The 23588-nt window shown below is 45.4% G+C and overlaps 1 long non-coding RNA gene across 2 annotated transcripts in view; it reads right to left on the minus strand.

Moving 5' to 3' along the window:
- Positions 1–231: 231 nt before the first annotated feature.
- Positions 232–23588, minus strand: part of LOC146185716 (uncharacterized) — a 56203-nt gene continuing 32846 nt past the window's right edge. For both annotated transcript variants that reach the window (XR_014708030.1, XR_014708029.1), the window contains one exon: positions 232–1173. This is a non-coding gene — a long non-coding RNA (uncharacterized LOC146185716). The remainder of the gene's footprint in view (positions 1174–23588) is intronic.

Here is a 23588-nt window from a genome sequence, read left to right on the forward strand (position 1 = left end):
TCCTCCGGTTCCAGAGTACTGCTACAGTATGCATCTCATGCAAGATGTCTTTGTTTCTTCATTGGCTTGAATTTCTTTGTACTGGTATGTTCTTTTCCCTGTATCTCTCAAACTACTTGGCATTGTTTGCGTGCAGACGTAAAATGTCCTGTTTTCACATGGAAACAGCACGTCATGTTTGCCTTGTGCAGGGCAAGTTAATGCGGCGGAGCTGTGCATGGTTGACCGGCATATGTAGCAGTGGGTCTGCCTTGATCTGTTCTTGAAATTTTGTATTTATCGTTTTTGTCCGTGTCTGACATGTATTATAAACAACTCTTGGAGCAGGCAGTTTGTAGGTGGTTGTAGCCGCCTTTGAGGTGGCGTTACATTTTGGCGCCGACGATAACTCTAGGAGGCTTGCCGCGAGTTGTGCAGTTTTGGCGTATAGTCTGGGAATCAGTATTTGGGATACAGGCTGGCGTTGGTAAAAGAGTTTTTGCGGAGGGAAAGGAAGCCAAAATTGCCTTGGCATTGCCATCTATGTTATGACTAGACGAGTTGATATGTCTCCTGCCTTATGGGTTGAATAGGTCTGGATGTTGCATAAACTGATTCGGAGGGCGTATACCTGGAAAACAAAACTTAGGAAGTGCCATTTCTTCAGCTTCCCAGGCCGCTAACATTAAAAATGGCCTACTTTCTAGCTAGAAATGTAAACACCATGACAACATATTGAGCAGTGGAGTAGCCTCCCAAGGGAGGATCCTAAAATGGGCGAGCAGCATCTCCCTTCCGTTGAAGTTAGGGCTAGCAGTTAACAGGTACTTCGATCTAACATTGAAGGAACGCTGACACAGTTTCTGACTTTTATTGCCACGAACATTCTTGACACGCGATGAAGGTTGATGCAGTAGAACGCAATATCCATGGTGACAGACATGAAAAGACGCGGCAGAAGTATTTTCGCTCCTGCGTTCATACAGGCGTTCGTCTCTCCGCAAGTGATGCTAACAGCAAACATAACAGCTTGACTATTCGTTTCCTGAAATACTTGCAACTCCTTGTAGAAAACTTCACAAAATGAAAAGGATGCACTAACTTTGAGCGGTGAACACAGCCCGATGCGGCATGCCAGCAGGTGTGACTATTCAGACGATCTCGCTAGACCACTTGAATTCATTTCCATGAAGCCTGAAGAGCAAAAAAAGACAGGAACGTGAAACACTGGAAAATGCACTAACTTGCAACTGGAATTTATTTAGGGCACGGAAGCATATATACAGAAGAAAGCGCTCCAATAAAGAGAAATAGAAAATGAGAACTCCATCAACTAGCCCATGAAACAGCCTTGCTGACGGAAAGATATGTACCGACGTCGACGGTAATTATGCTGTGGTTTTGCTACCAGGGATGGACTGAAGAGAACTATATGACGGATGCCATCAAATTGCTCAAGTACAATATAAGGATGGCCCTATTACATTGTGCATATCCCACACTCGTGCGTCAATTTTGTGTCTGCACAAGCGGCTGTGAAGAAGGGGACCCGAGAGTCAGTTCTCAAAAGTCCATGTCTAAACAGTCGGAAGATCGTGTTCATTAGGTAAGCGCCGTATATATGCGCTATACAGAAACCGAAACTGGACAAAACCGAACTTGAAATGGATAAACAGCACACACAATATTACAAATATAACCCCATCCGAACCCACAGCAACACCATGGTCTTAGAAGTGCTTTTTTTATCATTTATGAGTAGCAAGCAAACAGTTAACAGATCGTATCATCCTTCAGCAGCCAGCAACAGTCAAGCGGCAATCGGCAATCAAGCATAGCACATGTGCTACCACCATTCCCCAGTTTTGATCTTTGTGCTAATGACGACAGTAATATTGGACACAAATGGACCAAGTAGATAGAAAGGTTCTAGACCATTCTTTTGGCCGATGATATTACGGCATACGCATGAAAGAAAGCGTTTCTTCTGCACTACGTTGAAGTCTACAATGCGTTTCGCTCCCTCCCCGATAATTCTACACAAGCTCGAGCTACAGCGGCTACAAGCACGACCAAACCTGCAACACATCGACGCCGTTATACGATACCTCGTGAGAAAAATGATGCACATTTCACTGCGCGATTGACCATTTAGAATTTACAAATTTCGTCAAGCTTAGCAAAATGTTATTGAGCCATTGTACGCCTTCTACGCGCGCCTCCGGCAAATATCTGGGCACTGCAACTTTGAAAAAGTCGGAAAACAAATCATCTTTGTTACATTTTCCTGCCTCCGAAAATTATACCTGCCTCATTCCCATACTTTACTGGACTTTCAAGCAAGAATGCTCGGGGACGTTCAAACGTGATGCGTCCGAAATTCAATAGATCGTCAACAGTGACTCACCAGTGCTCGCAGTAAAGAACCAAGGACATCACCATGACCAATGCCGAAGACGTGGACGACAGGTGCAGTGACATACCTATACCAATTGCAACTACTTCATGTACTGTAACTGCGGCGGCAAGGGGCCTTACCAAGTCGGACGGTCAAGCTGTGCAGCATAAGGCCAGACAGGCAAGGCGTGCAACAACGTTCGTCACTTTTCACGATTCTGGCGTTCAGCGAGGAGAAATGTCTAAACAGCAGACAACAAAAAATGATCCGAGCAGTAGCCCACTGGATGCACGCATTAAGAGCAGCTTAAGTGTTAAAGAGCACGCATCCACCTATGACGCTAGCTTAATCAGTGAAGAGCACATTTTCGTTGCCTTGATCGACTGTCCCTCAAGCAAGCTAATGCTCAAGAGATGTTTTTATTGCCAACAACGCGCCTGCGGCTTAGTAATGGACACAGGTTCAACAGAGTCCAATGTTTGTGAAGACTTTGAGAGCCTTCACCTTAATGGGATTCTCCAGAAAACATCAGGGAGTTCCCAAAGCAATGTCTCCACTTCAACGTCTAGGCAAAGTCTTTGCCTCAATGAAATATAAAGAGAAATGTATTGAGGAGGACAACACTCTTGAGCTTCACAGCAGCATCCTATCCGAGGCTTGCCCAAATCGCATACCAAGTTGATGACAGCCAGCTGACATGTCAATCGTGGAATCATTTTCCCTAGTTACTTAATGCAGTTGGAAAACAAGATCAAGATCTAGCTCTTTGTGGACAACACTGTTGCACTTAATTGTTGCATAACCACACAATCCAGTTTTCTTGACGTGACGCCACATAAAAGGATCTTGAGCGACTCCTGTAGCAAGGCACGATTGAGCCAGTTATCGGACACTGACCGTGGTTGTCCCCTATGGTTATCTTGCCTAAACTACACCAGTTTGATGAAATTCGAATGTGCATTGACACGCGTGTTGTGAATAGTGCCATTCAACGTGAACGACATTTGTGTCTGAGAGTAGATGACACCAGTGTTGTCTTAACTGGAGCAATAGTATTCTCCAACATTGACCTGAAGTCTGAATGCCACCAGCTGGAACTTGACACTGCTTCGAGGCAACTCGCAACTATCTCTACAGTTGTTAACTTCGATACAAGTGCTAAAGTTTGGCCTCAGCAGTGCAGCCTACATCTTTTAGACTCGTCCGTGAAGTGCTCGATTGCATCCCTAATGTCCTGAATGTTAATAACATCCTTGTCTTTGGTAAAAGAAAACAGGAGCATGAAGCCTCATTGGAAGCAGTTCTGCAGAGACTCCAAAAAGCTTGATTGACAATCAAGCAAGAGAAGTACAATTTTTTTTCAGCAAGAACTGAATTTCTTTGGAAAAACTCTTTCAGCTGATGGCGTTTGTGCTGAGTTTGTGAAGAAAATAGCTGCCTTCTTACAAGTCGACTTGTCTCTGCAACAAGTGAAGTGCCTGCTAGAAATAATCAACCATCAGGTTAGCATGATTATTTCTAAAATAATCTTGCTAACCTCCCACAACCTTTTCATCGAGATTGAAGAATACTGCATGGGAATGGACAGAACGACAGCAGAAGGCGTTTAAAAGCTTAAAGCAATGCCATGTTTGACACTCCACCCTTACTTTGACCCATCACAACCGCTAGAGCTGGTGGTTGATGCAAGCCTACACGGACTGGGTGCTATTCTTGCACAGCATGTCAGTGAACATATTGCAGTGATAGTTTATGCGAGTAGAGAACTTACACAGGTTGAAAGCTGCTACTCCCAAATAGAACGAGATGCTCACAGCTGTGTGGACTTTAGAACGCTTTCTTCATCTTTGTGGAGTTCACCTTCCTCGCACTTACTGATCCCAAGTCATAAGTGATCATAGTAAGGGAGCCGAAGATCATCTGCCCGCATCGAGCGCCTAGCTGTACGCATTCAGCAGTAGAAATTTGATGTACAGCACTCCACAAGAAGCAGCAAACCATGCGGTTACCTTTCCAGACATTCAGTTCCCAAGATGAAAATAGAATCCCCATCGATGAGCCCTCAAATGAGTATGTTAGTTTCCTCCAGTGCCACATTGTTTAAAAGCTTCGTCGGTTCATAAAGTCAGTGATGAAATAAAGCAAACAGCTAAAACTACTTTTAACCGATATTTAGCACCCCATCCTCAATAGCTGCACTTCATCTGAAATGAAGCCACTTGCATCGATTAAGACAACGGCAACACCTGCAAGCAGAGTTCGAGGAACTCTGCTAGTTTTCCCTATAGACTGCAGAAACAAGCTGTGCTGCTCGACATCGAGGGTCATCTAAAGATCATCAAGACAAAACAACAGTGAGGAAAGGTCCTGTATCCAGACATGAATAGCATTGTAAGCAATTTGATTAAACGCTGCCTGCCATGTCAAGGATCTGTTCCCTAAACAACACGAGGACAATGTGCCATCATCGAACCACTCAATTATCCCCAGGAGGAAGTGTCAGTTGACTTTGGGGTCCTTTCCTAGATGGAAAATGCGCTATGGCGGTAATAGATAATTTTGAAAAGATACGCAGTGCTACAAGTCATGCACGTCACAAGTTCGAAAATTTTGCTTCCGTCCCTGCGAAACCTGTTTTGCCAATTCGGAATCTCTGCACAGGCGACGACTGACAACAGGCCACCATCCCAAGGCAGAGTTTGCTTCATTCTTTAAAGGGTTGGGACTTGGGCACCGCTGGATCACATATTTATTGCTGCAGGTTAATGGTGAACCCATCGTTTCATGAGAACCCCCGAAGTTCTTCACATGAGTCAGCTTGAGAACACTGATCGGTAATTTGAACTCAACACTTTTCTGATCTCGTATATGTCTGTTAAAACACTTGTAATACAATTGACAAAATAATCACAAGAACTGCGGTTCAGTAGACCAATGAAATCTTCTGCCCTACTACACTAAAACTATGTCCCAAACAGAACACCCAACAAGATGGAAAGCAATCATAATCGAGAAGGCAAACAAACGTCACGTTGATGCATTCAGGTATCCTCAATTTCTTCGCTTCCATGTAGGCGAAAGTCCCATGCAAGGATCACAAGTCAAGGCACCGAGATGAAATAGAGTATAAACGTGCAGCTCAGGTTTTTCAGACTGCTCTGGCTTTTTGCAAGTACCAGCCAAAAAAGCAGGACTTTGATAATACAATATATCCGCCACCTAATGTCAACAGCCCTACCTCAGTTCCAGATCCTGCACCGCCTCCTTGCATCAGTTCCCCAGTGCATCGCTATCCAAAGAAAAGCAGAAAACCCCCACATCATCTTTCTCACTTTATGACCTGACTTTGAGACTGTTGAGACAATCACAAGCTTTGCAGTGAGCAGTGAACTGTTCATTGTTTAGTTTTCCTAATCATTGTATGCTCATTCATTGAACTTCTCAACGCGAAGACAATTCTGCGAAGACGTCGTCGAGGATGGGCAATGTGTAGCGCTCCCTTTCACTGCTTCATTTAGCGCTTACGAGTGAATGGATCTTGGCTTCGCAATCCTGCTAAGATGTCGAGAATGGGCAACGTGTGAAGCTTTCGTTTCACAGCTTTATTTTGCACCTATGCATGAATGGACCTTTGCTTTCTAATCCTGCCAAGACGTCGAAAATGGCCTGTGTGTGGAGCTCTCGTTTCAATGCTTCATTTAGCACTTATGAGTGAATGGACCTTGTCATTGCAATACTGCCAAGACGTCGAGAATGGCCACCGTGTGATGCTTTCATTTCAATGCTTTACTTAGCTCTTATGGGTGAATGGATCTTGGCTTTGCAATCCTGCAAAAACGTCATAGAGAATGGCCAGCATGTGGACCTCTCATTTCAATGCTTCATTTAGCTCTTATGAGTGAATGGATGTTGGCTTTGCAATCCGACCAAGACGTCGTCGAAAATGGCCAGCCTGCGGAGCTCTCGTTTCAATGCTTCATTAAGCGCTTATGCGTGAATGAACCTTGGCTTTGCAATCCTGACGAGACGTTGACAATGGCCAGCGTGTGACGCTTTCGTTTCAATGCTTTATTTAGCCCTTATGAGTGAATGGATCTTGGCTTTGCAATCTTGCCAAGACGTCGTCGAGAATGGCCAGCGTGTGGAGCTCTCGTTTCTAAGCTTCGTTTAGCACTTATAATGACTAGATGTTGGCTTTGTAATCCTGCCCCGTCATCGAGAATGGCCAACGTGTGAAGCTCTCATTTCACTGCTTCATTTAGCGCTGATGAATGAACGGATCTCGGCTTTGCAATCCTGCAAAGATGTCATCGAGAATGGCCACCACGTGGAGCTCTCGTTTCAAAGCTTCACTTAATGCTTATAATAGACAGATGCTGGCTTTGCAATCCTGCCCCGTCGTCGAGAATGGCCAGTGTGTGAAGCTCTCATTTCAGTGCTTCATTTACCGCTGATGAGTGAATGGATCTTGGCTTTGCAATCCTACCAAGACGTTATCGAGAATTGCCTGCGTGTGGAGCTCTCGTTCCAATGCTTCATTTAGAGCTTATAATGATTGGATATTGGCTTTATAATCCTGCCCCGACGTTGTATAGAATGGCCAGCGTGTGAAGCTCTCATTGCAATGCTTCATTTAGCTCTTATAATGAATGGATGTTGGCTTTGCGATCCTGCCACAGAGTCATCGAGAATGGCCTACGAGTGGCGCTCTCGTTTCAATACTTCATTTAGCGCTTATGAGTGAATGGGCCTTGGCTTTGCAATCCTGCCAAGACGTCGTCGAGAGTCTCCTGCGTGTGGAGCTCTCGTTCCAATGCTTCATTTAGCGCTTATAATAAATGGATGTCTGCTTTGCAATCCTGCCCCAATGTCGAGAATGGCCAGCATGTGCTCTCGTTTCAATGCTTCATTTAGCGCTTATAATAAATGGATGTCTGCTTTGCAATCCTGCCCCAATGTCGAGAATGGCCAGCATGTGCTCTCGTTTCGATGCTTCATTTAGTACTTATAATGAATGGATCTTGGCTTTGCAATCCTGCCAAGACGTCGTCAAGAATGGCTAGCGTGTAGCGCTCTCGTTTCAATACTTCAATTAGCGCCTATGAGTGAATGGATCTTCGCTTTGCAATCCTGCGAAGACATCGAGTATGGCCACCGTGTGGAGCTCTCGTTTCAAAGCATCATTTAGCGCTTATGCATGAATGGACCTTGGCTTTGCAATCCTGCTGAGACGTCATCGAACGAGGCTTGTGTGTGGAGGTCTTGTTTCAATGCTTCATTTAGCGCTTATGAGTGAATGGACCTTGGCTTTGCAATCCTGCCAAGACGTTGACAATGGCCAGCGTGTGACGCTTTCGTTTCAATGCTTTATTTAGCCCTTATGAGTGAATGGATCTTGGCTTTGCAACCTTGCCAAGACGTCGTACAGAATGGCCAGTGTGTGAACCTCTCATTTCAATGCTTCCTTTAGCGCTTATAATAAATGGATGTCTGCTTTGCAGTGCTGCCAAAATGTCGAGAATGGCCAGCGCGTGCTCTCTTTTCAATGCTTCATTTAGCGCTTATAATGAATGGAACCTGGCTTTGCAATCCTTCCAACACGTCGAGTATGGCCAGCATGTGAAGCTCTCATTTCAGTGCTTCATTTAGCGCTTATGAGTGAATGGACCTTGGCTTTGCAATCCTGCCAAGACGTCATAGAGAATGGCCTGTGTGTGGAGCTCTCGTTTCAATGCTTCATTTAGCGCTTATAATGACTAGATGTTAGTTTTGTAATCCTGCCCGTCGTCCAGAATGGCCAGCGTGTGAAGCTCTCATTTCAACGCTTCATTTAGCACTTACGAGTGAATGGATGTTGGCTTTAAAATTCTGCCAAGACATCGTCGAAATTGGCCAGCGTATGAAGCTCTCATTTCAGTGCTTGATTTAGCGCTGATGAGTGAATAGATCTTGGCTTTACAATCCTACCAAGACGTCAGCGTGTGGAGCTCTCGTTTCAATGCTTCATTTAGTACTTATGAGTGAATGGACCTTGGCTTTGCAATCCTGCCCTGTCGTCGAGAATGGCCAGTGTGTGGAGCTCTCGTTTCAATTCTTCATTTAGCGCTTATAATAAATGGATGTTGGCTTTCCAATCCTGCCCCGAAGTTGTCGAGAATGGCCAGTGCGTGAAGCTCTCATTTCAGTGCTTCATTTAGCGCTGATGAGTGAATGGATCTTGGCTTTGCAATCCTTCCAAGACGTCATCGAGAATGGTCAGCGTGTGGAGCTCTCATTTCAATGCTTCATTTAGCACTTATGAGTGAATGGAGCTTGCTTTGCAATCCTGCCAAGACGTCGAGAAATGCCTGTGTGTGGAGCTCTTGTTTCAGTGCTTCATTTAGCCGTTATGAGTGAATGGACCTTGTCTTTGCAATCCTGCCAAGACTTCATCGAGAATTGCCTGCGTGTTGAGCTCTCCTTCCAATGCTTCATTTAGAGCTTATAATGATTGGATATTGGCTTTGTAATCCTGCCCCGACATTGTCGAGAATGGCCAGCGTGTGAAGCTCTCATTTCAACGCTTCATTTAGCTCCTATAATGAACGGATGTTTGCTTTGCGATCCTGCCACGTCGTCGTCGAGAATGGCCTACGAGTGGCGCTCTCGTTTCAATGCTTCATTTAGTGCTTATGAGTGAATGGATCTTGGCTTTGCAATCCTGCCAAGACGTCGTCAAGAATGGCTAGCGTGTGGCGCTCTCGTTTCACAAATTCAGTTAGCGCCTATGAGTGAATGGATCTTGACTTTGCAATCCTGCCAAGACGTCAAGTATGGCCACCGTGTGGAGTTCTCGTTTCAAAGTTTCATTTAGCGCATATGCGCGAATGAACATTGGCTTTGCAATACTGCCGAGACGTTGTCGAAAGTGGCTTGTGTGTGAAGGTCTCGTTTCAATGCTTCATTTAGCGCTTATGAGTGAATGGACCTTGGCTTTGCAATCCTGCCAAGACGTTGACAATGGCCAGCGTGTGACGCTTTCGTTTCAATGCTTTATTTAGCCCTTATGAGTGAATGGATCTTGGCTTTGCAATCCTGCCAAGACGTCGTCAAGAATGGCTAGCGTGTGGCGCTCTCGTTTCACAACTTCAATTAGTGCCTAAGAGTGAATGGATCTTGGCTTTGCAATCCTGCCAAGACGTCGAGTATGGCCACCGTGTGGAGTTCTCGTTTCAAAGCTTCATTTAGCGCTTATGCATGAATGAACATTGGCTTTGCAATACTGCCGATACGTTGTTGAAAGTGGCTTGTGTGTGGAGGTCTCGTTTCAATGCTTCATTTAGCACTTATGAGTGAATGGACCTTGGCTTTGCAATCCTGCCAAGACGTTGACAATGGCCAGCGTGTGGAGCTCTCATTTCAATGCTTCTTTTCGCTATTATAAGTGAGGGCTTTGCAATCCTGCCAAGAAGTTGTCGAGAATGGCCAGCGTGTGGAGCTCTCGTTTCAACGCTTCATTTAGCGCTTATAATAAATGGATGTCTGCTTTGTAATCCTGCCCCAATGTCGAAATTTGCCGGCGTGTTCTCTCATTTCTATGCTTCATTTACTGCCTATAATGAATGAATCTTGGCTTTGCAATCCTGTCAAGACGCAGAGTATGGCCACAGTGTGTAGCTTTCGTTTCAATGCTTCATTTAGCGCTTATGCGTGAATGGACCTTGGCTTTGCAACCCTGCCAAGACGTCGAGAATGGCCAGTGTGTGACTCTTTCATTTCAATGCTTTATTTAGCTCTTATGAGTGAATGGATCTTGGCTTTGCAATCCTGCCAAGACGTAATCGAGAATGGCCAGCGTGTGGAGCTCTCGTTTCAATACTTCAATTAGCGCCTATGAGTGAATGGATCTTCGCTTTGCAATCCTGCGAAGACGTCGAGTATGGCCACCGTGTGGAGCTCTCGTTTCAAAGCATCATTTAGCGCTTATGCATGAATGGACCTTGGCTTTGCAATCCTGCCAAGACGTTGACAATGGCCAGCGTGTGACGCTTTCGTTTCAATGCTTTATTTAGCCCTTATGAGTGAATGGATCTTGGCTTTGCAATCTTGCCAAGACGTCGTAGAGGATGGCCAGTGTGTGGAGCTCTCATTTCAATGCTTCATTTAGCGCTTATAATAAATGGATGTCTGCTTTGCAGTCCTGCCAAAATGTCGAGAATGGCCAGCGTGTGCTCTTTTCAATGCTTCATTTAGTGCTTATAATGAATGGACCTGGACTTCGCAATCCTGAAAAGACGTCGAGTATGGCCAGCATGTGAAGCTCTCGTTTCAGTGCTTCATTTAGCGCTTATGAGTGAATGGAACTTAGCTTTGCAATCCTGCCCTGTTGTCGAGAATGGCCAGTGTGTGGAGCTCTCGTTTCAATTCGTCACTTAGCGCTTATAATGAATGGATGTTGGCTTTGCAATCCTGCCCCGACACTGTCGAGTATGGCCAGTGCGTGAAGCTCTCATTTCAGTGCTTCATTTAGCGCTGATGAGTGAATAGATCTTGGCTTTGCAATCCTGCCAAGACGTCATCGAGAATGGTCAGCGTGTGGACCTCTCTTTTCAATGCTTCATTTAGTGCTTCTAATGAATGGCCCTTGGCTTTGCAATCCTGCCAAGACGTCGAGAATGGCCACCGTGTGGAGCTGTCGTTTCAATGCTTCATTTAGCGCTTATAATGCCGATGTTGGCTTTGTAATCCTGGCTCATCGTAGTCTTGAATGGCCAGCGTGTGAAGCTCTCATTTCAGTGCTTCATTTAGCGCTGATGAGTGAATGGATCTTGGCTTTGCAATCCTTCCAAGACGTCATCGAGAATGGTCAGCGTGTGGAGCTCTCGTTTCAATGCTTCATTTAGCACTTATGAGTGAATGGAGCTTGCTTTGCAATCCTGCCAAGACGTCAAGAAATGCCTGTGTGTGGAGCTCTTATTTCAGTGCTTCATTTAGCGGTTATGAGTGAATGGACCATGTCTTTGCAATCCTGCCAAGACTTCATCGAGAATTGCCTGCGTGTTGAGCTCTCCTTCCAATGCTTCATTTAGAGCTTATAATGATTGGATATTGGCTTTTCAATCCTGCCCCGACATTGTCGAGAATGGCCAGCGTGTGAAGCTCTCATTTCAACGCTTCATTTAGCTCTTATAATGAACGGATGTTTGCTTTGCGATCCTGCCACAACGTCGTCGAGAATGGCCTACGAGTGGCGCTCTCGTTTCAATGCTTCATTTAGTGCTTATGAGTGAATGGATCTTGGCTTTGCAATCCTGCCAAGACGTAATCGAGAATGGCCAGCGTGTGGAGCTCTCGTTTCAATGCTTCATTTAGTGCTTATGAGTGAATGGATCATGGCTTTGCAATCCTGCCAAGACGTAATCGAGAATGGCCAGCGTGTGGAGCTCTCGTTTCAATGCTTCATTTAGTGCTTATGAGTGAATGGATCATGGCTTTGCAATCCTGCCAAGACGTCGAGAGTGGCCAGCGTGTGGAGCTCTTATTTCAATGCTTCATTTAGCACTTATGAGTGAATGGACCTTGGCTTTGCAATCCTGCCTTGCTGTCGAGAATGGCCAGCGTGTGGAGCTCTCGTTTCAATGCTTCACTTAGCGCTTATAATGAATGGATGTTGGCTTTCCAATTCTGCCTTGAAGTCGTTGAGAATGGCCAGTGCTTGAAGCTCTCATTTCAACGCTTCATTTAGCACTTATGAGTGAATGGATGTTGGCTTTCCAATTCTGCCTTGAAGTCGTAGAGAATGGCCAGTGCTTGAAGCTCTCATTTCAACGCCTCATTTAGCACTTATGAGTGAATGGAGGTTGGCTTTACAATCCTGCCAAGATGGCATCGAGAATGGCCAGCGTGTGGAGCTCTCGTTTCAATGCTTCATTTAGCGCTTATAATGACTAGATGTTGGTTTTGTAATCCTGCCCGTCGTCGAGAATGGCCAGCGTGTGAAGCGCTCATTTCAACGCTTCATTTAGCACTTATGAGTGAATGGATGTTGGCTTTACAATTCTGCCAAAACGTCATCGAGAATGGCCAGCGTATGAAGTTCTCATTTCAATGCTTCATTTAGCGCTGATGTGTGAATAGATCTTGGCTTTGCAATCCTGCCAAGAAGTCATCGAGAATGGTCAGCGTGTGGACCTCTCTTTTCAAACCTTCATTTAGTGCTTATAATGAATGGATCTTGGCTTTGCAATCCTGCCAAGATGTCATCGAGAATGGCCAGCGTGTGAAGCGCTCATTTCAACGCTTCATTTAGCACTTATGAGTGAATGGATGTTGGCTTTACAATTCCGCCAAAACGTCATCGAGAATGGCCAGCGTATGAAGCTCTCATTTCAGTGCTTCATTTAGCGCTGATGTGTGAATAGATCTTGGCTTTGCAATCCTGCCAAGTAGTCATCGAGAATGGTCAGCGTGTGCACCTCTCTTTTCAAACCTTCATTTAGTGCTTATAATGAATGGACCTTGGCTTTGCAATCCTGCCAAGACGTCGAGTATGGCCACCGTGTGGAGCTCTCGTTTCAATGCTTAATTTAACGCTTATAATGACGACGTTGGCTTTGTAATCCTGAACTATCGTCATCTTGAATGGCCAGCGTGTGAAGCTCTCATTTCAGTGCTTCATTTAGCACTGATGAGTGAATGGATGTTGGCTTTGCAATCCTGCCAAGACGTCATCGAGAATGGTCAGCATGTGGAGCTCTCGTTTCAATGCTTCATTTAGCACTTATGATTGAATGGACCTTGGCTTTGCAATCCTGTCCCGACACTGTCGAGAATGGCCAGCGTGTGGAGCTCTTGTTTCAATGCTTCACTTAGCGCTTATAATGGACGTTTGTTGGCTTTGCAATCCTGCTCCGTCGAGAATGGCCAGCGTGTGGAGCTCTCATTTCAATGCTTCATTTAGCGCTTATAATGAATGGATGTTGGCTTTACCATTCTGTATGTTGGCTTTACAATTCTGTCAAGATATCATCGAGAATGGTCAGCGTGTGGACCTCTCGTTTCAATGCTTCATTTAGCGCCTATAATGAATGGATCTTGGCTTCGCAATCCTGCCCTGTTGTCAAGAATGCCAGTGTGTGGAGCTCTCGTTTCAATTCATTTAGCGCTTATAATGAATGGATGTTGGCTTTGCAATCCTGCCAAGACATCGAGTATGGCCACCGTGTGGAGCTCTCGTTTCAATGGTTCATTTAGTGCTTATAATGACGATGTTGGCTTTGTAATCCTGACCCATCGTCGTCTTGAATGGCCAGCGTGTGAAGCTCTCATTTCAGTGCTTCATTTAGCACTTATGAGTGAATGGATGTTGGCTTTACAATTCTGTATGTTGGCTTTACAATTCTGTCAAGATATCATCAAGAATGGTCAGCGTGTGGACTTCTCGTTTCAATGCTTCATTTAGCGCCTATAATGAATGGATGTTGGCTTTGCAATCCTGCCAAGACGTCGAGTATGGCCACCGTGTGGAGCTCTCGTTTCAATGCTTCATTTAGTGCTTATAATGACGATGTTGGCTTTGTAATCCTGACCCATCGTCGTCTTGAATGGCCAGCGTGTGAAGCTCTCATTTCAGTGCTTCATTTAGCACTGATGGGTGAATGGATGTTGGCTTTGCAATCCTGCCAAGACGTCATTGAGAATGGTCAGCATGTGGAGCTCTCGTTTCAATGCTTCATTTAGCACTTATGATTGAATGGACCTTGGCTTTGCAATCCTGCCCTGTTGTCAGGAATGGCCAGTGTGTGAAGCTCTCATTTCAGTGCTTCATTTAGCGCTGATGAATGAATGGATCTTGGCTTTGCAATCCTGCCAAGATGTCATCGAGAATGGCCAGCGTGTGGAGCTCTCGTTTCAATGCTTCATTTAGCGCTTATAATGACTAGATGTTGGTTTTGTAATCCTGCCCGTCGTCGAGAATGGCGAGCGTGTGAAGCTCTCATTTCAACGCTTCATTTAGCACTTATGAGTGAATGGATGTTGGCTTTACAATTCTGCCAAGACGTCGTCGAGAATGGCCAGCGTTTGAAGCCCTCATTTCAGTGCTTCATTTAGCGCTGATGAGTGAATGGATCTTGGATTTGCAATCCTGCCAAGACGTCATCGAGAATGGTCAGCATGTGGAGCTCTCGTTTCATTGCTTCATTTAGCACTTATGATTGAATGGAGCTTGGCTTTGCAATCCTGCCCCGACACTGTCGAGAATGGCCAGCGTGTGGAGCTCTCGTTTCAATGCTTTACTCAGCGCTTATAATGGACGTTTGTTGGATTTGCAATCCTGCCCCGTCGTCGAGAATGGCCAGCGTGTGGAGCTCTCGTTTCAATAATTCATTTAGCACTTATGATTGAATGGACCTTGGCTTTGCAATCCTGCCCTGTTCTCAAGAATGCCAGTGTGTGGAGCTCTCATTTCAATTCTTCATTTAGCGCTTATAATGAATGGATGTTGGCTTTGCAATCCTGCCAAGACGTCAAGAATGGCCAGCGTGTGGAGCTCTCGTTTCAATGCTTCATTTAGCACTTATAATGACGATGTTGGTTTTGTAATCCTGACCCATCGTCATTGAGAATGGCCAGCGTGTGAAGCTCTCATTTCAGTGCTTCATTTAGCCCTGATGAATGAATGGATCTTGGCTTTGCAATCCTGCCAAGATGTCATCGAGAATGGCCAGCGTGTGGAGCTCTCATTTCAATGCTTCATTTAGCACTTATGATTGAGTGGACCTTGGCTTTGCAATCCTGCCCTGTTGTCGAGAATGGCCAGTGTGTGGAGCTCTCGTTTCAATTGTTCATTTAGCGCTTATAATGAATGGATGTTGGCTTTGCAATCCTGCCAAGACGTCAGGAATGTCCAGTGTGTGGAGCTCTCGTTTCAATTCTTCATTTAGCGCTTATAATGAATGGATGTTGGCTTTGCAATCCTGTCAAGACGTCAAGAATGGCCAGCGTATGGAGCTCTCATTTCAATGCTTAACTTAGCACTTATAATGACTATGTTGGCTTTGTAATCCTGACCCATCGTCATTGAGAATGGCCAGTGTGTGAAGCTCTCATTTCAGTGCTTCATTTAGCGCTGATGAATGAATGGATCTTGGCTTTGCAATCCTGCCAAGATGTCATCGAGAATGGCCAGCGTGTGGAGCTCTCGTTTCAATGCTTCATTTAGCGCTAATAATGACTAGATGTTGGTTTTGTAATCCTGCCCGTCATCGAGAATGGCCAGCGTGTGAAGCTCTCATTTCAACGCTTCATTTAGCACTTATGAGTGAATGGACGTTGGCTTTACAATTCTGCCAAGACGTCATCGAGAATGGCCAGCGTATGAAGCTCTCATTTCAGTGCTTCATTTAGCGCTTATAATGAATGGATGTTGGCTTCGCAATCCTGCCAAGACGTTGAGAATATCCAGCGTGTGGCTCTCGTTTCAGTACTTCAATACGCGCCTGTGAGTGATTGGATCTTGGCTTCGCAATCCTGCCAAAATGTCATCGAGAATGGCCAGCGTGTGGAGCTCTTGTTTCAATTCTCCATTTAGCACTTGTAATGAATCAATGTGGGCTTTGCAATCCTGCCTCGATCTTGTCCAGAATGGCCAGCGTGTGGAGCTTTCGTTTCAATGCTTCACGTAGTGCTTATAATGGACGGATGTTGGCTTTGCAATCCTGCCTTGTCGTCAAGAGTGGCCAGCGTGTGGAGCTCTCGTTTCAATGCTTCATTTAGCACTTATAATGACGATGTTGGCTTTGTAATCCTGACCCATCGTCGTCGAGGATGGCCAGCGTGTGAAGCTCTCATTTCAGTGCTTCATTTAGCGCTGATGAATGAATGGATCTTGGCTTTGCAATCCTGCCAAGATGGCATCGAGAATGGCCAGCGTGTGGAGCTCTCGTTTCAATGCTTCATTTAGCGCTTATAATGACTAGATGTTGGTTTTGTAATCCTGCCCGTCGTCGAGAATTGCCAGCGTGTGAAGCGCTCATTTCAACGCTTCATTTAGCACTTATGAGTGAATGGATGTTGGCTTTACAATTCTGCCAAGAAGTCATCGAGAATGGTCAGCATGTGGACCTCTCTTTTCAAACCTTCATTTAGTGCTTATAATGAATGGATCTTGGCTTTGCAATCCTGCCAAGATGTCATCGAGAATGGCCAGCGTGTGAAGCTCTAATGCTTCATTTAGCACTTATAATGACGATGTTGGCTTTGTAATCCTGACCCATCGTCGTCGAGGATGGCCAGCGTGTGAAGCGCTCATTTCAACGCTTCATTTAGCACTTATGAGTGAATGGATGTTGGCTTTACAATTCCGCCAAAACGTCATCGAGAATGGCCAGCGTATGAAGCTCTCATTTCAGTGCTTCATTTAGCGCTGATGTGTGAATAGATCTTGGCTTTGCAATCCTGCCAAGAAGTCATCGAGAATGGTCAGCGTGTGCACCTCTCTTTTCAAACCTTCATTTAGTGCTTATAATGAATGGACAATGGCTTTGCAATCCTGCCAAGACGTCGAGTATGGCCACCGTGTGGAGCTCTCGTTTCAATGCTTCACTTAGCGCTTATAATGGACGTTTGTTGGCTTTGCAATCCTGCTCCGTCGAGAATGGCCAGCGTGTGGAGCTCTCATTTCAATGCTTCATTTAGCGCTTATAATGAATGGATGTTGGCTTTGCAATCCTGCCAAGAAGTCGTCGAGAATGGTCAGCGTGTGGACCTCTTTTCAAAGTTTCATTTAGTGCTTATAATGAATGGACCTTGGCTTTGCAATCCTGCCAAGACGTCGAGTATGGCCACCGTGTGGAGCTCTCGTTTCAATGCTTCATTTAGCACTTATGTTTGAATAGACCTTGGCTTTGCAATCCTGCCCCGACACTGTCGAGAATGGCCAGCGTGTGGAGCTCTCGTTTCAATGCTTCACTTAGCGCTTATAATGGACGTTTGTTGGCTTTGCAATCCTGCCCCGAAGCCGTCGAGAATGGCCAGTGCGTGAAGCTCTCATTTCAACGCTTCATTTAGCACTTATGAGTGAATGGATGTTGGCTTTACCATTCTGTACGTTGGCTTTACAATTCTGTCAAGATATCATCGAGAATGGTCAGCGTGTGGACCTCTCGTTTCAATGCTTCATTTAGCGCCTATAATGAATGGATCTTGGCTTCGCAATCCTGCCCTGTTGTCAAGAATGCCAGTGTGTGGAGCTCTCGTTTCAATTCATTTAGCGCTTATAATGAATGGATGTTGGCTTTGCAATCCTGCCAAGACATCGAGTATGGCCACCGTGTGGAGCTCTCGTTTCAATGCTTCATTTAGTGCTTATAATGACGATGTTGGCTTTGTAATCCTGACCCATCGTCGTCTTGAATGGCCAGCGTGTGAAGCTCTCATTTCAGTGCTTCATTTGGCACAGATGAGTGAATGGATGTTGGCTTTGCAATCCTGCCAAGACGTCATTGAGAATGGTCAGCATGTGGAGCTCTCGTTTCAATGCTTCATTTAGCACTTATGATTGAATGGACCTTGGCTTTGCAATCCTGCCCCGACACTGTCGAGAATGGCCAGTGTGTGGAGCTCTCGTTTCAATTGTTCATTTAGCGCTTATAATGAATGGATGTTGGCTTTGCAATCCTGCCAAGACGTCAAGAATGGCCAGTGTGTGGAGCTCTCGTTTCAATTCTTCATTTAGCGCTTATAATGAATGGATGTTGGCTTTGCAATCCTGCCAAGACGTCAAGAATGGCCAGCGTATGGAGCTCTCGCTTCAATGCTTAATTTAGCACTTATGACTATGTTGGCTTTGTAATCCTGACCCATCGTCGTTGAGAATGGCCAGTGTGTGAAGCTCTCGTTTCAGTGCTTCATTTAGCGCTGATGAATGAATGGATCTTGGCTTTGCAATCCTGCCAAGATGTCATCGAGAATGGCCAGCGTGTGGAGCTCTCGTTTCAACGCTTCATTTAGCACTTATGAGTGAATGGACGTTGGCTTTACAATTCTGCCAAGACGTCATCGAGAATGGCCAGCGTATGAAGCTCTCATTTCAGTGCTTCATTTAGCGCTTATAATGAATGGATGTTGGCTTTGCAATCCTGCCAAGACGTCAAGAATGGCCAGCGTATGGAGCTCTCGTTTCAATGCTTCATTTACCACTTATAATGACGATGTTGGCTTTGTAATCCTGACCCATCGTCATTGAGAATGGCCAGCGTGTGAAGCTCTCATTTCAGTGCTTCATTTAGCGCTGATGAATGAATGGATCTTGGCTTTGCAATCCTGCCAAGATGTCATCGAGAATGGCCAGCGTGTGGAACTCTCGTTTCAATGCTTCATTTAGCGCTTATAATGACTAGATGTTGGTTTTGTAATCCTGCCCGTCCTCGTGAATGGCCAGCGTGTGAAGCTCCCATTTCAACGCTTCATTTAGCACTTATGAGTGAATGGATGTTGGCTTTACAATTCTGCCAAGACGTCATCGACAATGGCCAGCGTATGAAGCTCTCATTTCAGTGCTTCATTTAGCACTTATGAGTGAATGGATCTGGGATTTCCAATCCTGCCAAGACGTCATCGACAATGGCCAGCGTATGAAGCTCTCGTTTCATTGCTTCATTTAGCACTTATGATTGAATGGACCTTGGCATTGCAATCCTGCCCCGACACTGTCGAGAATGGCCAGCGTGTGGAGCTCTCGTTTCAATGCTTCACTTAGCGCTTATAATGGACGTTTGTTGGCTTTGCAATCCTGCCCCGAAGCCGTCGAGAATGGCCAGTGCGTGAAGCTCTCATTTCAACGCTTCATTTAGCACTTATGAGTGAATGGATGTTGGCTTTACAATTCTGTATGTTGGCTTTACAATTCTGTCAAGATATCATCAAGAATGGTCAGCGTGTGGACCTCTCGTTTCAATGCTTCATTTAGCGCCTATAATGAATGGATGTTGGCTTTGCAATCCTGCCAAGACGTCGAGTATGGCCACCGTGTGGAGCTCTCGTTTCAATGCTTCATTTAGTGCTTATAATGACGATGTTGGCTTTGTAATCCTGACCCATCGTCGTCTTGAATGGCCAGCGTGTGAAGCTCTCATTTCAGTGCTTCATTTAGCACTGATGGGTGAATGGATGTTGGCTTTGCAATCCTGCCAAGACGTCATTGAGAATGGTCAGCATGTGGAGCTCTCGTTTCAATGCTTCATTTAGCACTTATGATTGAATGGACCTTGGCTTTGCAATCCTGCCCTGTTGTCAGGAATGGCCAGTGTGTGAAGCTCTCATTTCAGTGCTTCATTTAGCGCTGATGAATGAATGGATCTTGGCTTTGCAATCCTGCCAAGATGTCATCGAGAATGGCCAGCGTGTGGAGCTCTCGTTTCAATGCTTCATTTAGCGCTTATAATGACTAGATGTTGGTTTTGTAATCCTGCCCGTCGTCGAGAATGGCCAGCATGTGAAGCTCTCATTTCAACGCTTCATTTAGCACTTATGAGTGAATGGATGTTGGCTTTACAATTCTGCCAAGACGTCGTCGAGAATGGCCAGCGTTTGAAGCCCTCATTTCAGTGCTTCATTTAGCGCTGATGAGTGAATGGATCTTGGATTTGCAATCCTGCCAAGACGTCATCGAGAATGGTCAGCATGTGGAGCTCTCGTTTCATTGCTTCATTTAGCACTTATGATTGAATGGAGCTTGGCTTTGCAATCCTGCCCCGACACTGTCGAGAATGGCCAGCGTGTGGAGCTCTCGTTTCAATGCTTTACTTAGCGCTTATAATGGACGTTTGTTGGATTTGCAATCCTGCCCCGTCGTCGAGAATGGCCAGCGTGTGGAGCTCTCGTTTCAATACTTCATTTAGCACTTATGATTGAATGGACCTTGGCTTTGCAATCCTGCCCTGTTCTCAAGAATGCCAGTGTGTGGAGCTCTCATTTCAATTCTTCATTTAGCGCTTATAATGAATGGATGTTGGCTTTGCAATCCTGCCAAGACGTCAAGAATGGCCAGCGTGTGGAGCTCTCGTTTCAATGCTTCATTTAGCACTTATAATGACGATGTTGGCTTTGTAATCCTGACCCATCGTCATTGAGAATGGCCAGCGTGTGAAGCTCTCATTTCAGTGCTTCATTTAGCCCTGATGAATGAATGGATCTTGGCTTTGCAATCCTGCCAAGATGTCATCGAGAATGGCCAGCGTGTGGAGCTCTCATTTCAATGCTTCATTTAGCACTTATGATTGAGAGGACCTTGGCTTTGCAATTCTGCCCTGTTGTCGAGAATGGCCAGTGTGTGGAGCTCTCGTTTCAATTGTTCATTTAGCGCTTATAATGAATGGATGTTGGCTTTGCAATCCTGCCAAGACGTCAGGAATGTCCAGTGTGTGGAGCTCTCGTTTCAATTCTTCATTTAGCGCTTATAATGAATGGATGTTGGCTTTGCAATCCTGCCAAGACGTCAAGAATGGCCAGCGTATGGAGCTCTCGTTTCAATGCTTAACTTAGCACTTATAATGACTATGTTGGCTTTGTAATCCTGACCCATCGTCGTTGAGAATGGCCAGTGTGTGAAGCTCTCATTTCAGTGCTTCATTTAGCGCTGATGAATGAATGGATCTTGGCTTTGCAATCCTGCCAAGATGTCATCGAGAATGGCCAGCGTGTGGAGCTCTCGTTTCAATGCTTCATTTAGCGCTAATAATGACTAGATGTTGGTTTTGTAATCCTGCCCGTCGTCGAGAATGGCCAGCGTGTGAAGCTCTCATTTCAACGCTTCATTTAGCACTTATGAGTGAATGGACGTTGGCTTTACAATTCTGCCAAGACGTCATCGAGAATGGCCAGCGTATGAAGCTCTCATTTCAGTGCTTCATTTAGCGCTTATAATGAATGGATGTTGGCTTCGCAATCCTGCCAAGACGTTGAGAATATCCAGCGTGTGGCTCTCGTTTCAGTACTTCAATACGCGCCTGTGAGTGATTGGATCTTGGCTTCGCAATCCTGCCAAAATGTCATCGAGAATGGCCAGCGTGTGGAGCTCTTGTTTCAATTCTCCATTTAGCACTTGTAATGAATCGATGTGGGCTTTGCAATCCTGCCTCGATCTTGTCGAGAATGGCCAGCGTGTGGAGCTTTCGTTTCAATGCTTGACGTAGTGCTTATAATGGACGGATGTTGGCTTTGCAATCCTGCCTTGTCGTCAAGAGTGGCCAGCGTGTGGAGCTCTCGTTTCAATGCTTCATTTAGCACTTATAATGACGATGTTGGCTTTGTAATCCTGACCCATCGTCGTCGAGAATGGCCAGCGTGTGAAGCTCTAGTTTCAATGCTTCATTTAGCACTTATAATGACGATGTTGGCTTTGTAATCCTGACCCATCGTCGTCGAGGATGGCCAGCGTGTGAAGCTCTCATTTCAGTGCTTCATTTAGCGCTGATGAATGAATGGATCTTGGCTTTGCAATCCTGCCAAGATGGCATCGAGAATGGCCAGTGTGTGGAGCTCTCGTTTCAATGCTTCATTTAGCGCTTATAATGACTAGATGTTGGTTTTGTAATCCTGCCCGTCGTCGAGAATGGCCAGCGTGTGAAGCGCTCATTTCAACGCTTCATTTAGCGCTGATGTGTGAATAGATCTTGGCTTTGCAATCCTGCCAAGAAGTCATCGAGAATGGTCAGCGTGTGGACCTCTCTTTTCAAACCTTCATTTAGTGCTTATAATGAATGGATCTTGGCTTTGCAATCCTGCCAAGATGTCATCGAGAATGGCCAGCGTGTGAAGCTCTAATGCTTCATTTAGCACTTATAATGACGATGTTGGCTTTGTAATCCTGACCCATCGTCGTCGAGGATGGCCAGCGTGTGAAGCTCTCATTTCAGTGCTTCATTTAGCGCTGATGAATGAATGGATCTTGGCTTTGCAATCCTGCCAAGATGGCATCGAGAATGGCCAGCGTGTGGAGCTCTCGTTTCAATGCTTCATTTAGCGCTTATAATGACTAGATGTTGGTTTTGTAATCCTGCCCGTCGTCGAGAATGGCCAGCGTGTGAAGCTCTCGTTTCAATGCTTCACTTAGCGCTTATAATGGACGTTTGTTGGCTTTGCAATCCTGCTCCGTCGAGAATGGCCAGCGTGTGGAGCTCTCATTTCAATGCTTCATTTAGCGCTTATAATGAATGGATGTTGGCTTTGCAATCCTGCCAAGAAGTCGTCGAGAATGGTCAGCGTGTGGACCTCTTTTCAAAGTTTCATTTAGTGCTTATAATGAATGGACCTTGGCTTTGCAATCCTGCCAAGACGTCGAGTATGGCCACCGTGTGGAGCTCTCGTTTCAATGCTTCATTTAGCACTTATGTTTGAATAGACCTTGGCTTTGCAATCCTGCCCCGACACTGTCGAGAATGGCCAGCGTGTGGAGCTCTCGTTTCAATGCTTCACTTAGCGCTTATAATGGACGTTTGTTGGCTTTGCAATCCTGCCCCGAAGCCGTCGAGAATGGCCAGTGCGTGAAGCTCTCATTTCAACGCTTCATTTAGCACTTATGAGTGAATGGATGTTGGCTTTACCATTCTGTATGTTGGCTTTACAATTCTGTCAAGATATCATCGAGAATGGTCAGCGTGTGGACCTCTCGTTTCAATGCTTCATTTAGCGCCTATAATGAATGGATGTTGGCTTTGCAATCCTGCCAAGACATCGAGTATGGCCACCGTGTGGAGCTCTCGTTTCAATGCTTCATTTAGTGCTTATAATGACGATGTTGGCTTTGTAATCCTGACCCATCGTCGTCTTGAATGGCCAGCGTGTGAAGCTCTCATTTCAGTGCTTCATTTGGCACAGATGAGTGAATGGATGTTGGCTTTGCAATCCTGCCAAGACGTCATTGAGAATGGTCAGCATGTGGAGCTCTCGTTTCAATGCTTCATTTAGCACTTATGATTGAATGGACCTTGGCTTTGCAATCCTGCCCCGACACTGTCGAGAATGGCCAGTGTGTGGAGCTCTCGTTTCAATTGTTCATTTAGCGCTTATAATGAATGGATGTTGGCTTTGCAATCCTGCCAAGACGTCAAGAATGGCCAGTGTGTGGAGCTCTCGTTTCAATTCTTCATTTAGCGCTTATAATGAATGGATGTTGGCTTTGCAATCCTGCCAAGACGTCAAGAATGGCCAGCGTATGGAGCTCTCGCTTCAA

This window comes from Amblyomma maculatum, chromosome 6, assembly GCF_055883805.1.
Source record: "Amblyomma maculatum isolate TAMU_Amacu chromosome 6, ASM5588380v1, whole genome shotgun sequence".
In the NCBI taxonomy this organism is placed as follows: domain Eukaryota; kingdom Metazoa; phylum Arthropoda; class Arachnida; order Ixodida; family Ixodidae; genus Amblyomma; species Amblyomma maculatum.